The 12,775-nt window shown below is 42.1% G+C and overlaps 1 non-coding gene across 1 annotated transcript; it reads left to right on the forward strand.

Moving 5' to 3' along the window:
* The first annotated feature begins 236 nt into the window (after positions 1 to 236).
* On the forward strand, positions 237 to 343 carry LOC128116122 (U6 spliceosomal RNA). Its single transcript, XR_008220382.1, has one exon. It is a non-coding gene; the product is annotated as a U6 spliceosomal RNA (small nuclear RNA).
* The last annotated feature ends 12,432 nt before the right edge of the window (positions 344 to 12,775 follow it).

Consider the following 12,775-nt stretch of genomic DNA (forward strand, 5'->3'; position numbering starts at 1 on the left):
GCCCCAGCCTTGCCTCTCCCCTTCTCCATAGCAACAGAGCCCTGGACCACTATTTGTCTCACTTCCTGGTGTCCACTTGTACTACTGTCTTCTTAAGTCACCAGCCAGCACCATTCTTTACTGCCTCTCTGTAGCCCTCAAGAGAGAGAGAGGCCGATTGGTGAAGTTAGTTTGTATATTTTCATCACACCAAGCTTCTGAAAATACCTCAAGAAACCAAGAATAAGAAATTTAGAGTGCTTGCTTCGGCAGCACATAGACTAAAATTGGAACGATACAGAGAAGATTAGCATGGCCCCTGTGTAAGGATGACACACAAATTCGTGAAGAGTTAAAAAAAGAAATTGAGAGAGAGAGAGAGAGAGAGAGAGAGAGAGAGAGAGAGAGAGAGAGAGAAAAAGAGAGAGAGAGAGAGAGAAAATGTACTTGACAATGGATTGAGTGAGAGGCTGCAGGCTGGGAAGGAGTGGGGAAAGATGATGGATTCTGCTTTGAACACAGAGACTATGCCCTTGGTGTCCACTGCAATCAGGACCGGATTTTAAAGCTGCAAGTGCTTGTGATTAGGAAGGAATGGAAGATGAAATTGTCCTTCCTTCTCATATCCCAGGCCTAACACACCCATCTCTTGATAACTTCCTCTCCGATGACTCTGACTCTCTTTCGACCTGTCTCTTTTCCAAATAATTCCTCGGACAATAACTCACATCGGGCATGTCTTCAGCTCCTTTATCTCTGCATGTGTGTGAGCTGGGGCGGGAGAAGGAAACAGAAAGTGATTTGCAACCTGGCGCTGGAAGGAGAGGACTGTCAAGGAGACCAGCAGTTGTTTTTGTTATTACTGCCTGGCTTTCAACCTGGATCTGTTTATGGTTATTGTCCTGCCTCCCTCTGCACCGATGCACCATCATTTCCTCATTGCAAGTGTGAAAGGAAACCTGGCAGAAGTCACCCTAGGTAGAGCTCCGAATCAGTCATGGAACCATCCCGAGATTCACCAAGACATCTGTTAGGCGTTTGGAGCTGCTCTCTGCCCTGTCTTGAGGGATGTCAAAGCAGACAGGCTCCCTCCTCCCTCCTGGAAGGCTGTAAAACACACAGAGATAAGAAGTTGGAGCAAAGTGCTCGTGACGCCCGCTTAAAAGAGCAAGTGCTAGAACATGGAGAAATGAGAGTCTCAGAAGGGAAGACTGGCAGGCACACTCAGCTTACACAGAACTTACACTTGAATTCACGCCTGCACAGAACTGAGACAAGACAGCCAGCAAGTAAATAACATGTCAGCCGCAGAAACCAATTACATGCTGTGACAGACTGACCCTCTACACAGGACATCAGTAGATGCTTCTGTGTACAGTTTCAGATTACACGTCCACTGTCAAGTTTTTGAAAAGCCATGTGACACAGAAGAACCTTCTTGGATACACTGATTGTTTCTCACCATAGCTGTCTGGTAGGGGTTCCAATAGGTTAGCAGAAACTTTTTGCTTTCTCCCCATAACATCAAAGCTTACCAATGAGAAAAACCAATGCCAGAGAGGAGGGGACATTGAAGAGAAAGAAAAAGGGGGACAAGGCTGCTAGATAAAGGGGGTCTGAGATATCTATAGACAGCGAGTTCTAAAGAAAAACAAGAAAAGTGGGCCAAAAAAAGAGAAAAATTATAATGAAAAAACTCTGAGTGACTCCATGATAAAAGAAATCCTTGAAGCATGGCCATAACAGTTGCCCCAAAACAGGTCCCTGCCTTAAAAAAAAAAAAAAAAAAATCTCATTAGGAAATTCAAAGGCAATCCTCAAAGTAAATAAGCAAAACTTGTCTGGGAACAAGATTTGAACCATCAGAACCAAGCACAGAGCTGGGGGGTCTGAGAGGAGACAGGCATAAAGAGAGGACAGCAAAGGAAAAAGAGAGAGAAGGACGAGGGACAGAAGAAAAGGGGGGGGGGGGCAAAGGAAAGCCAGACCGAGAGGTGGATGCTTGCTTTATAAAGTATTAATAACTTGCAAAGGGTTATTTGTCATTGCCAAATTTAAAAATTTATTACCCTATATTCACGAGAGACCAGAATGTCCAAAGTCATTGGCTTGGAGTGTTTTGAAAATGTGTCTTCATGTAGGGGACAGTGACCCAAGTTGAAGGGCAGTCTCCTTGTGAAACGGGAGAGGAGGGACTCTCAATCTGCCTGTTCCCACACTGGCTGCTCTGATAATGGCCAGAAAGCACCTCTGGGGAGATTTTGAAGTCTCAAAAAGTTTTGGGTAGGGAAGGAGGGGTGGCTTTAGAAGAGAGAATGGGAATTTCTTATGGAGGCCTTTGGGGGGTTTCATATAGAAGCCTTAGATTAACTTTTCATGCATAGGAAATTCTGTGCTCTCACCCACCGTTTTAACTTGATCGCTTTCGTATTTGCTGAGCGCTTTACCTATCACCGCGGACCAACTTCTGATCTTTGCAATTTTATTAAAACAACACGGGGTGGTGGTGGGGCGGGGCGGGGGGCAGGTATTGCATGCCTCAAGCTTTAGCACAAGGCTCCAGAAGGCAGGTCAGTGGGTGCCATCAGATCACCACGTCATGTACAGCTAAGTGAAAGATGCATGAGGAGTCTTGGGAATTTTATAGCCCCCCCCTAGAATGTGTGCCCTGCAGGAGGGCATATTGTCAGAGATGCCACATTCCTAGATGCTCTCTTCTCTTCTGGTATGAGGCTACCATCAACTTCTGGTCCTGTGAATTCTACCTGTACTTACACTATGCCATCAGCCACAACCCATGTGCTTCATCCACTGACCTTGCCTTCTGGTGACCCCACCCCCTGGCATCCTTCTAGTTCTCCAGAACCCCACATCTTTCCTGACCCCTGAGACACTGTCAGGTGCTTTCTTCCTGGATCCCCAGACTCATCTTCATGGCCCTTCTGTTAGCCCAGCTGTCCAATCACATCATTTAGCCTCTCCTCCAGCAGAGTACCAGTCTCTTGAAGGCAGGTGACTTCTCAGCTTCGCAACGCCTGGCACTCACAATACTTGCTGAATCAATAAACCCATTCACACTCAACACACCAACTGTTGCATCGGACACAGGGACACAATAGTAAGAATGATAAAGAAGAAGATCCTAGTCTTCCAGGAGCTTCTCTTCCAGGAGGCTGCCAATCATTAAACCAATCATCGCACAGGTCCAGTGAAAATGCGACTGCTCTCTCTGAATAAGGGAGGCTTGAGTTAAACTTTGGACTGTTTCTAGAATTTACTGAAGTAATGAGTGAAGGGCAGAGGAAATTCAGAGACAGAGAAGAGGGGAATGTATGCACAGAAGTCCTGAGGTAGAAGGAGTAGGGTGTGCTTAAAGTACACCTAAAGCCCAAGAAAGTAGAGCAGTATGGGTATGACACTGAGGATGAGTCCAGGGAGATGGAAAAGGGAACATATGGTCCTGAACTTCTCCTCATTACCTCCCAATCCCCAGAGTTAACATTCCTTTCTGGGTATTTTTGAGAAAGGTGATAATGCACAAAATTTCCACATTGCTTTCAACAGGAATATAGTGGGCTATAGCATTGGTATTTTATTTATTTATTCATTGATTTATGTGAGGCTGTATGTCATTTTTGTTGGTTTGGTTTTTGGCTTTGCTATTACACAAAGTACTACAATGTTCTTCCTTATCCTTGGTGCTATGGCCTTCCAATAATGACTGAATTTAACTGGAGAACAACAAATCGCTTGGGTAGAAAAAGCAATAGACATGCATAAATATTAAGTTAAAATGGCTTTAAAAAAGATGTGTGTATGTTTACTTTATGGATATGAGTGTTTGGACTGTATTATGTAAGTGCACCACTTGTCTATGCCTAGTTCCCGCAAAGGTCAGAAGAGGGCATCGGATCCCTAGAACTTGAGTTACAGACAGTTGTGAGTTACTATGTTGGTGCTGGGATTTGAAACTGGATCCTCTGAAAGAGCAGCAAATCCTATTTACCCCTGAGCCAGCTCTTCAGCCCTCAATTAATTTGACTTTTATTAGAAGAATGAATTAGGAGCCTTTAAGGTTTGATGATAAAGTAAATCTATACTGAAAATTGGTGTTTATTTGTTATTTTCTGAATCATATTTCATGGCCCACCTGGTAGTTGAAATTATAACAGGGGTGCACCTGTGGCCTTGCATATAGCCCTAGGCCAGGATAAGGGAGGGTTCTTTTACGGTTTAATACTCAAGACTGGTCAATATTGGAGATCTTGAGGTACGGGCTTTGTTGCTTACTAGCTGTGGGTTAAAGAAACTTTAGCCAACACATGTACCAAAAAAAGGGGTTAAAAAACACAGTCCACATGCAAAGCTGTCACATTAAGATGATATGGACAAAGTTTATAATACTCCCTGCCCTTGGGAGTTCTCCATAAATATTAGCTGTTAGTTGTGGTAAAAGTAGAGAGGATGCAGGTGTGGGGCTGGGAAAATGGCTCGGTGGCATCTTAGTTACTTTTCCTGCTGCTATGGAAAATATCTTAATGAAAGTAACCTAAGGAAACAAAGGTGAATTTTGGTTTACAGTTTGAGGACACAGTCCATCACGGTGTAGAGGTTGTAGCAGTATGAGTTTGAGGTGGATAATCACATTGAATCTAGTCAGGAGGCAGACAGGTGAATGCTTGTACTCAGCTTGCTTTCTCTTCTTTATTCAGTCTAGCATCCCAGCCTAGGGAATGGCGCCACCCATAGTAGGCAATTTTCCCCAATTCTATTTACCTAATCAAGATAATGCCCCACAGATGATTTTTAAGTTTTAACCATTAAGTATTAACCATTAAACTGTGCGAGCAAGATGATCTGAGTTCAACCCCTAGAGTTAGAGAGAAAAATATCTGGGGGTAGAAGAAAGATCTTAAGGGTGTGAAGGATAGTTTTTAAAAAAAGTTATATGAAGAGGGAAAGAGGAATAATGAGGGTAGAGATGTAAGTGAGGAAGGGGATGTAAGTACGGTAGAGTAGGAGATAATTAGAGGATAAGCAACACTGCAGATGCTTGAGAAGATCCTATGGAAACCTATTGTTTCATAGTGTGTGTGTGTGTGTGTGTGTGTGTGTGTGTGTGTGTATGCATGCATTGCCTTTCACAGGGGGATATTGCTCCTCCAAGAAGCCATGAGTCATTAAACAAAAATTCTAGTACCGAATGTGGGAGACCACCCTTGCAGTTGTTAGTTGGAGTAGCCCAGAGACAACCAAAACAAGACAGGTCATTACCATTGCTCTTCATTACCCACCAGAGCCTGATGATAAGACCCTATTGCTGAAGACATAATATATTTTGGTCATAGGGTATGGAGAAATGAAGCTGGTATGTATCACGAACCAGCTTCCCTGCTGGTTAGCTTCCACAGCGTTGGAAGGTACGAGGTATGCTTCTGGAAGAGAAAAGTCATCAACAGTCTTATCCAGGTGTGAGCCACAAAATGTACAGTAACAACTACCCTGGTAAAATATGTCCATTTGTGCAATGGTAGCATGATTGATAGAGAGGCAACCAACTACTTTCTGGTTGGATTTAAGACCCATTCCAAACAAGAATGAACTCATAACTTGCACTGCAAACTTGACCAAAAACCCATGGCTGGGGAGGTCACAAGCCCTAGGGGTGAATCTACTACTATTAATTAGCCAAATGGATATACTACCAAACAACCTTCTAAATACATATTTGTCTATATACTCACAGATCATTGCAATTCTCAGTTCTCATCAGAGAAATTCCTTTTTTGTAGTAGACAGTGGTTAATACAGAGACTCAAAACTCATCAAAGTGAAGAAAAGACGGGACTATGGATCCCTAAATGGGACATTTATATCTCAACCCCCATATTCCAATGCTCAAGAAACATCACAGGAGAGAAAGTATAAATAATATAAGAGCCAGAGATCACAACAGCTATAATTGCCTGCACAAGATCAATCAAGTCAACATTCCAGCATGGATGGGGACAGGGAACTATGAGGTTGCATCCTCAGCTGAGACGCTATTGGCAGTTGATGGCCATCAGGAGAGGTTAGTCAGTTTTCTCCAGGAGTATGCTCCCAGTAGGTTACCCATGCCCTAGAGGATAGCCATACATTCATGCGCATATAGGCAGCACTAATTGGATTCAGTGATTTATTTAAAAAAAAAAAGCCAACAAGAATTTGGGAGGAAGATATGGGAGATTTCAGGGGGAGTTAGGGGAGAGAGTCAGGGATGAATATAGTCAAAATATATTGTATACATTCTGAAAGAAGAAATTAAAAATAGTATATTAAAAATGAACTTCCACTTAGATTATCAAAGCTGGCTCTTGGACAGGAAGTAGGTCTCATATCATGCTGTCCTATCAGTTGAATAAATGTTATCCCAAAACATGTGGGTTTGATTTTTCTTTAATTTAGAAAAGACTGGGATAGAGAAAAGTCTTGCAAAAAAAAAAAACTGCATTTTTTTCTCCAATCTTTTCTCTCAAAAAAAAAAAAAATCTTCAAATATTTAGCAACAATTGACAGAATCAGTTCTGTTCCCTTGACCCCCACTGGGCTTGTTCACGTCATGGTGACGGGACTCTTTCATCTTTGCTATGCTTGGTTTCTGCACTATAAGCCATGAATTCCATTTGTTTGTCAATGAAGTCCCAGCTACAGAACAAATCTCTCCATTTCAAACGCCGGTAAACGGTACATTTCCCACCTTCACTTCATATTCCTGCAAGTTCCTTCAAACATGCCCGATGTACACGGTCTACTTGGTGTCTTAGGTGCAACCAGTCAGGCTGCACTGGAAGCAGTGGAAGCTGCTGAGCTCGCACAGGGAGAAATGTTTACTACAATAAGTGGCAAAGAAGTCGAGCTTCAAGAGCTGGCTATCTTCACGCCTTCCAACCTGCTGCGTGATGTCAGTCACAGCCTTTGCACCCCGTCTGGGTTTGCGTGATGACTAGGACCATGGCAGGGAAGATCACTCCCCCATAGCTGAAGATGGAGTTCAGTGATAAAGCACTTGGCTGGCATGCACAAAGCCCTGAATTCAATGTCCAGCCATGCCAATAATCCAGAACACTAAATGAAGCATTTTTGTAGTAGTGAAGCTTATAGAGATTGTGTTCTTACTGGATATTATTAAACTATCATTTCCTCTCATCTTCCCTTGGCTTCACCCTTTTGCATCCACTGAGCTACAGCGCAAATACCATCCCCCGTCAGCCAGAGGTTCTCTCTGAAGTTTCTGTCCTCCTATGAAGTACACGGCTTAGAAGTACCCAGTCAAAAGCCGGCATCTGCTACGAGGATGCAAGATCTGCAAGGATCCAGAGTTTAGGCTTGTATCTTGGGAACTGCTTTTCTTAGATATTTCTTCTTCTATTCCTTTGTTCCAGTTCACCAAAGGCCTTTTGAACACATACTCTTACATGCATAAGCCTCAGGGGCTAGAAATTAAGAGATGATAAAAAACACTCCACCTCTACCCTGAAGGAATTCACAGCCAATTATAACAGGCAAGAGGAAACGAATAATGACACAGTATAGCAATCAGACCCATAGGGAGTGCTATGGATGTAGGGCTACAGAGATGAGTGAGTCTCAATCCAGAGCTGAGCAAGGAAAGTTTGTGCAAACGCCCATCCTTTGCATTCAACGGGACCTCTAACATGTATTACCATTAGTCCTAAACTCCTCTTTCTTCCAGAGGAAGTTTACTATCACCACCCACCAAGCACCAGTCATGTCCTCCAGGCATTTCCCACAAATCCTGGTGACCGAATAACTATGCACCTTTGACCACACACCCAGGTGGTGCTACATATATATGCCTTGTAACAGCAGCTAATGAATGACTCCCTTTGGCTGCATAAAGAGCAAAGCCAAAGTTGCCCCTGGCATCCACCTTGAGTTCCAGCAGCTACAACTAAAAATTCTAGCTATTTCAGCCCATGTTTCTTTGTATATTAATAATAATAGCCCCTTACAACTATAGAATACTTTTTTTCTTTTTGCAAAATACTTCTCCATCAAGCTTTCTATTTGACTCCAGCAACCGCTCACTGAAAAGTATACAGATAATTTTCTGTATTTTATACGTTAATAAAAGATCTGAAATTTGGTGGATCAAACTAAAACCCGTGTTTCTGGTGCTCTGAAAAGGTAGCACACTGTAGGACAACCACGGCGCAAAGGAAGGGACAACACTCAGCACTCACACTGCCTCTCCGAGTCAGCGTCTGTCAGCCAGGGCACTCATAGACTGGCTTACCATCCAAACAGAGACCTGAATGCTGGAAGAGCGAAATCGGAGCAGCTGATCCTCAGAAACAACTCACTGGCGTGAAAGATGCAGGAATGTGCAATCAGCTGCCTGACAGGGCAAAATGACTCAAATGCTATAGAAGTGCCCTGTGTGGGAGCTGTGGTAGTCTGAATAAGAAAAGTTCGCCATAGGCTCGTGTATTGGAATACTGGATCCTCAGCTGGTGACCCCATTCGGGGGAAGTGATGGGTGGAAGCTTTCTGGAGGGAATATTTCACTGGGAGAGGTTTTAAGAGTTTATAACAGCCTCCTGTGTGTGTGTGTGTGTGTGTGTGTGTGTGTGTGTGTGTGTGTGTGTGTGTGTGTGTGTGTGTACATGCACACAGGTGCTCCTGTGAACTTCCTGTGTGTAGCAGAAATGTGATTTCTCATCTTCCTGTTCCTTCCACCATGCCAGGCCTTCTGCACCATGATAGACTCTACCCTTCTGAAAGACTAAGTCACAATAAATCCTTCCTTCCTTAAGTTACTTTTTGTCGTGGTGTTTTATTACAGAAAAATAACTAATATGGAGCCCAACCTGCCTGTGAGTTGATCCTATGCCAACTATCTAAGACCTGACACAACATACAGCCTTTGGAACTATCATAATCCAACCCTCTACCTGACAGTTACTGAAGGAACAAAGCCAATAATGAAAAACGATTCTCTCCATTGCCCCATAACGAGCGAGTGGAAAAATCGAGACCTAATCTCATCCTTCCTCAAAAGACCATTACCCAAGATTGCTGCAATACTGAGATATCCAGGTACTGGGCCAAATTTCTCATCTAGAGAGGAAAAAAAAAACACTACCAGAACAAAAGCTTCTTAATAAATAAATGTATGCTTCAAAAGAACTATGATTGGGGCTAGAGTGATGGTTCACACCTGCTGCTCTTGCAGAGGACCTGGGTTTAGTTCCCAGCACCCACACAGCAGCTCACAAGGATCTGTAACTCCAGTTCCAGGGAGTCTGATGGCATCTTCTGACCTCCATGGGCCCCAGGCAAACACATGGTACACATACATACATGCAGAAAAAATACTCAAACACATAAAAAATGTTTTAAACACTAGGATATAGTCTTTTGAGTATATACTCAGGGGGAGATACAGCTGGGTCCTATGATAGTTCTACATTTAGGGGTTTTCTAATTTGTTGTTTTCATTTTGTTTCTTCCTCTATTTGCAATAGCAAATAAATGGAAACAGCCTAGGCATCTACCAACAGATGAATGGATAATGAAAACATGGTACATATATGCAATGGGATTTTATTCAGCTCATGATAAAAGTAAAATTATGAATTTTCTAGGAAAATAGATGTAACTAGAAAACACTGAGTGAGATGACCCAGACTCAGAAAGGTAAGAACTGCCTGTTCTCTCTCCTCTCCAGCTCTGAGCCTCTATATTTTATATATGAGTCTTATGTATGAGTGTGGCTAGAGAGTGGGAAAATGGAAAGAGACCCATGAAACCTGGACAAAAAGAGGCTTTAGGAGAGGGGGTTGAAAAGAATACATGGGATATGAACCCCGAAGGCAGAATACTGAGGGTGGAGAAGTATAAGTGAGTACGTGGGTGAGGGAGATTCGGAAAAGAGTGGGTACAGGGTGTGGTCAACCCAAGCTAAGTACATGTGGAAACGCCACAATTAAATCTGTTGCTTTGTATACTAATTTAAAGATAAAATGAAAATACTAGGGAGGAGTAGGGATGTAGCTCAGGACAGCACTGTCCTGGCATATTCAAGGATCTGTAAAGAAATTCTACACACATCTCTATTGTAATCAGCATAACCATCTTCTGATTTATCTTTGCCCTTATATGTATCAGGGGTTAATCTCTTGTTCTTAATACTTCTATTATGAATATACATATCACAGTTTGTGTATCCAACTCACCTGTTCACGTGATTTGTTTCTACTTTGGGGATATTTGTACGTATTCAATTCTATTTACTTTGTTAACCTGTTAGCCATACTTTTCCATTACAGAGGTTGTTTTATTTATGTTTAAAGCATGCCAATTAGCCCATCACAGAGATCACACCACTTCATGCACAGCATTGGAAATTTGTAACAGAACATCCTGTTTCCTCTAAGTACAAGACAATATATTTTATTGTGTACTTTTTGCACAATTAAATATTACCATTTTCAAACTCATAAAATGTTCCATTCTTGTCACTTTGCTTCAAAACCATGGACTATAATTAAAAAAAATGTAAACTATATACAGCATCCTTCCTAGTATGTTAGAATCAGTCTGGCGATGTTACATCACAAAATCAAATAAGAAAATACTAAGCAGTGAATTGAAAACTCATGAACTCATTCTTGGCCTTTGTGTATGCTTATCATATAGTCTTCAAGCAAATATGTCTCTTGGATTCATTATTTATTTATTTATTTATGTGTGTATGTGCATGTGTGTGCACAAGTGCACGCACACACACGGTTGCATGCACTGCCACAGCAGATCAGAGGACAACTTGCAGGAGTTGTTTTTACTTTCCATCATGTGTTCTGGGAATCAAACTCATATCATGAGCCTTGATGATAAGACCCCTCACCTGCTGAGCAATCCCACTGACCCGTGTCTCTCACACTATACATAGCAGTTGGCCCATTAGTTGTGATATTTGCAGCAACTCCTCAGAATGCTTGGAACACACTCGTGCTTTCTAGCACATTCTATTAGAATGTTCTATCCTTCTTACTAAGTACTATCACAACTGTACTGTTTGCTCTTTAGTGGATTCTTTTAAATTTAATTCAAATGACTTTTCCACTTCTCTTTTTGTTTCTTGTTTATAAACACCCTGCTGAACTTGGAATCAGTTGAGAATTTGACAGTGCTTTCTAATAACATTCTGCTACCAATTCTAGTTCAAATTCACTTTATACAGAAGCGGCATGTGGCACGTGACTTCCAGTCTTTGAAATCTGCTGAGCTTTGCTCTATGGTCCAGAAGCAAGTTCGTTCCAGGGACATCTCCACTTGGACTTGAGCTGAGCTGCGTTCTGTGAAGGTGAGAAGAGAGCTCTAAAAGGCAAGTCGCTGGTGTTGGTTATGTAGGCACGGTGCAGTTCTAGGTGACATCGGCCTTGTTAACATTTGTCTGTGTGTTCTTTTGGTGACTGAGTGAGAAGAGCTAAGAGCTTAAATTGTGAACTTGTCTCTCTGTTTAGTTCTGGTTTTCCATATATTTTAAAATTTTGCTGTTAAGTTTATCCCTGTTTTGAGCTTTTCTGGGTATATTGCATTTTTAAAATAGATGAATTTGTCTCCAACAAAAATCATATTTTTCTGTCAAATAATAAAATTTACCATTTACCAGGAAGGGCCCTACATATGAATTTCAGAAATGTTTTGCAAAATACATACAATGTTTCCCCAAATTCTGTTTCACTGGAATAATTCTCAACAAGGATTGTTTTTAGAAATCTCTCTTTCTCTCTGTCTCTCTCTTTCCATTTCTCTCTCTCTTTCTCTGTCTCTCCCTCTCTCCCTCCCTTCTTATAAAACAAGGTTTTATATTAAACTCATAAGTTAAGTGTCAACATAACATTAATCTAAAGGTGATTGGGTACACCACAAAGAATCAAGACACAAATTACTGCTGGGTGTGATGCCTTTGGTCACAGTTCACAGGAGGCCGAAGTAAAGCTCTGTGAGTTTGAGGCTAACCTGGTCTAGGTGGCATGTTCCAAGCAGCCAGGTCTACCCATTGAGACCCTGACACAGTTTCAATTGAGACTAGTTTAAATGCATCCATCTGTACAGCTGATTTTCTCAAAGAAAAAAATGGCTTTGGAGGGAAGAAGCACAGGAACCAACTAAGCTTAAAATGAAAGCCTGAGCTACTTAGGTACGGGATTGAAACAAAAAAGTTAGGAAAAATTAGGAAAGATAATGAGAGGACCAAAGAGAAATGAAGAGAGAGGATGCATAAGGTCTAGGAAAGAGTCCAAGAAAACAAGTGTGGGTTCTAGTAAAGCACTCTGTAAGTTTCATAAGTTATCTACAGCTTTATATTTCAAACACTTTCTGGCTCTACTGAAGTCCCCATCTACAGAGTGGGGCTGACAAATATACTGGGTATCAGGGGTTATGTAAACAATCTTCAGTGCGCTCCGTGGCCTAATTTACTGTCATAAACATTGTGGGAAGCAGAACTCTCTATGGCAGCTTGGTGTGGATATTCTCACTGTCAGCAGGGAAAATTCATTGCCCCCTCACAACGCTGAGACTCCACCCGCATTTACCAAGACAGATGACTTGGTGACAGACACTCCTGGCTGAAAGTTAATATTTAGCCCAGTCAGATGTAATAGGAGAACATCAGAATTGTGCCCCTGGGCCAGTCCCATGGTCCTTCCATCCAAAAGACTGTCTCTAAGGATGATCCAAAGAATGAGTCCTGGAAGGGCAGGCTGTAACATTCAACATTAGC

This window comes from Peromyscus californicus, unplaced genomic scaffold (genome assembly GCF_007827085.1).
Source record: "Peromyscus californicus insignis strain IS unplaced genomic scaffold, ASM782708v3 Scaffold_1__1_contigs__length_55948999, whole genome shotgun sequence".
In the NCBI taxonomy this organism is placed as follows: Eukaryota; Metazoa; Chordata; class Mammalia; order Rodentia; family Cricetidae; genus Peromyscus; species Peromyscus californicus.